Source organism: Pinus tabuliformis, chromosome 3_1 (genome assembly GCF_031772625.1).
Source record: "Pinus tabuliformis cultivar Carrire ecotype Pingquan chromosome 3_1, CPIR1, whole genome shotgun sequence".
Taxonomy (NCBI): domain Eukaryota; kingdom Viridiplantae; phylum Streptophyta; class Pinopsida; order Pinales; family Pinaceae; genus Pinus; species Pinus tabuliformis.
The window spans coordinates 778,542,195-778,545,803 of NC_142301.1; positions in this window are offsets into that span (position 1 = coordinate 778,542,195).

The window sequence follows — 3,609 nt, forward strand, 5'->3', positions numbered from 1 at the left end:
GTGAACATAACATTGTGATAAATATTATTAATATATATATTATTTTATAGGTTTACATGATAAGCTTCTTATCCCAAAGCTCCTAGATTTGCTACCTTGTTAAGCATGTAATGTAACCTTGTTCTTACAAGATGTTTTTAAAATAATTTGGAAATATCACCAAAAACATAGAATTTATATAGGGGTTCAAACTAATCCTCACATGTTCACCATATCCTACCTTCCAAGATAACTAATTTCCAATCATAGGAATGGTTTGAACAAATGTTTTCTAGTGCATGAGCCATTATTAACATTCTTCGTTGGGTTCTTGATCTAATAAGTTAGAGTGCCCAAACTTATATATTCATACTCTATTATTTACTTCCACGGTCCCTTTACTAAATCCATATACACCATAGGCTCTTCTCTTTTGTATTGCTAAGGTTATCCAATTGTTTTTTGACCAACTTGTAAAAAAGAAAGTCAACATTCTTTTGATGTCTAGGCACATATCACTTAGGGTACTAGACTAGTAGCATAGTAAGATAGTTTGTGTCCATACTATTGAAATTTGATAAATATAATCTTCAATGCTAGCTAAAAGCCTTATGATACCTAGAGATCTATGAGAAGTTAAAGACTTTACCTTCCTATGATTAGCAACCTTGTTGCCATTAAAAAAAACCTAAAGAAATTCCAAATATTCATTTGGTTTGAGGGTGAGTCCACTTGGATGGTGGTATGAGTTACCACTTCCTCGTCATAATTGATAAATTTCAGTTCTACCACCTTTTTGGCTCTTAGAGCAACCTTGATATCTAGCTTCCTTATTTTCCTCTAATTTTAATCCATGCTCAAGAGAATCTCTTGTTCTGACTTCAATCTTTCAATCATAAATTTTACCATGGTGGTCTTTATTTGCTAATATAGATAGACGATATATAGATATCATATCGTGAGTTAATGTATTTCCTATCACAAGGATCCAAGTTCCCACTTTTGCTTGTATATTTATGATAGATGAATTTATTGTTAATCCTTGCCTCCTTTTCTACTTGCGTGATCCTATCTCTACACTTCCATGGGGTTTTTGGAAAGATACCTTATTTTTCAAGTTCTCAACTATTGACTAGGGTTGAGGACCATAAGGTGGCTAAGCTAACTAATCACTTCAATTCCTAGAGGGAGAGTGGATATGTGGCATTTAGGAACCAAAGATAAGGTGATCAGCTCAAAGAAAGAGGAACACAAAAATGAAGACTTGTTTAACTTTAATGAAAGAAAAAGAGGAGGAAGGGTGATATTGGGGTGTCAAGGAGACCTAGGAAGGAGAAAATAGGAGACTCCCCTTAAACACATTGAAAATTTTCACTCTTATTATGCAATGCAAGGACAATGAATTGAAACGTGTCTTCTAGAACCACTAGAGAATAACATGGCCAATTGGATATCCCCTAAAATAAACTCCATTGTGCTTCCCCTGATCCCCTTAGATAAAACCAAAATCCAATAGACTCATAGAAGAAAAGAGTTCCAAAGTTCGAGGGTAAGTTAACCAAACAATCAACATTTGTAACTTTCAAACACTAGAAGAAAATCAAGAAGAAAGGTCAAACAAATAAATTAACTATGATGCATTGCTAAGGAAACATTGCCAAGAAATAACCCTCGTAAGCAAATCAAGCTATATTGGAGTCATACGTCTAACACATTTCTAATTTTATATTAAATTTGAAATAATATAGGATAAAAACTCCTACTCCGCTCACTAAAATATCTCCCAAATGTTTATATGATAAAAGTAGAATGTTGTAGGTGGATACATACAAAACAACATGAATTTCCAATCTCATGATTTCCCTTTCTTATCATGTCCCACCTTTGACTCCACCTTCCCTTCTATCATTTTTATTGCATCACTCAAAGTACCAGCACTATGGGTATTAAGCATAGGGGAGGCCATCAAATCGCTTAGCCAAAATTCATTCAAGTTAAGAACCATCATCAATAAAACTGCATGAATCATTTTTCCTTTGGAATGCCAAGTATGTGCAGTGTTATTTCCATAACACTACGCCTTTCCCATTTAATGAGATATGACATCACCATTTGGAACCCTATGTGATGTTTTGAAAGGAATACATGCATGTGATATTTGATCCACTTATGTGTACACACATCATGAGACTATTTACTATAATATCTCTAGGTGAAACCACACATTCAACCACTACCTCAACATTCCTCCATGGCTCCAAGCTAGGCGCTTATGTGAATTAAACCTTTCCCAATGATGAAAAATACCTTTCTCTCAACAGTTGGATCCAACCCCTTTGGGCACCATAGGCTCTTCTTAGTTGAAAATATTTTTCCAAATATGTGAATATTATTTAAGCCCAATTGCTTACATCCTTCAGCTTAGTTGTGTTTTCATTAGAAATATTCCCTCATTCTTCTTTTCCTTATCCATGAAGGTTTTGGAACATTTTTCCTTATATTTTCTCATATTGTTTCAAAAGTATGACTAAAAATACCATAACAATGGAATTCCTTCTAATATATCTTTACCAGTGTCAATATTTCCTAACTTTATAGCCATGTTTACACCATTTATTAATCTTTATCTCAATTCTTTCCAACAACTATGTCCTCTCTCTTCCCATTTCCATTTTTTTTAAAAAGAAACTAATATACTTGAACCCTTCGTGAATATTAATATAATTAAATAAAAATCTAACTTTATAGCCATGTTTACACCATTTATTAATCTTTATCTCAATTCTTTCCCACAACTATGTCCTCTCTCTTCCCATTTCCATTTTTTTAAAAAAAGAAACTAATATACTTGAACCCTTCGTGAATATTAATGTAATTAAATAAAATTATTGTTATTGAATATTTTCTACAATTATATCATTGATAATAATGCATAGTTTTGTACATCAACCTATATGTATGTAATTGTGTTGTTAAATTTTTAGATTTCTTACCAAAGCGCATGTTTGGCCTGTTTGCGCTATTGATGGATGGCTTTTCATTGTTGGAAGGGCCTTACCCTACAAAAGGTGATTCTTTCAAAGCCGGTACTCGCTACCCCATGCGGCATGAACCTCATCCCGTGTTTCTGCCTATCCACTACTACTGCTATAGTATGGTTCAATTAGCTTCCGGTAAGTACTTACAGGGTGAAAACCTATATCCGGTTAGCTATTGAGAGAGAGTAGCTTAGGAGGTTAGAAGTCCCAGTGATAGTCTCCCAGTGGTGAGCAGCCCTAGTGAGAGTAGCTGCGAAGGATAGATATAGATTAGGTCCGACCGAGTTCCGGGAATAAAGGGATATTACTTACCTTATGTTTTCTAGTAGATACCTACAATGGAATCAATATGCATCCTTTGTGTAAAAACGATAAGCGTGCTTCCTTCCCTCTCAATGACCTTCTAATGACCTTCCCTCCCTAATGGCTCATCAATCAAGAAATCAATCTGTCCACGCCTCTTCGACCAGCCTTTCAACCAGCCCAACGAGATAAAGAAATGGTGCCTACCCACTCCGTTCCAGCCAGCTAATCGAGTAGCAAGAGAGAAGATCTGCCGAGGTGCAGCGGGTTTACCAGAAAAAGAAGAAAA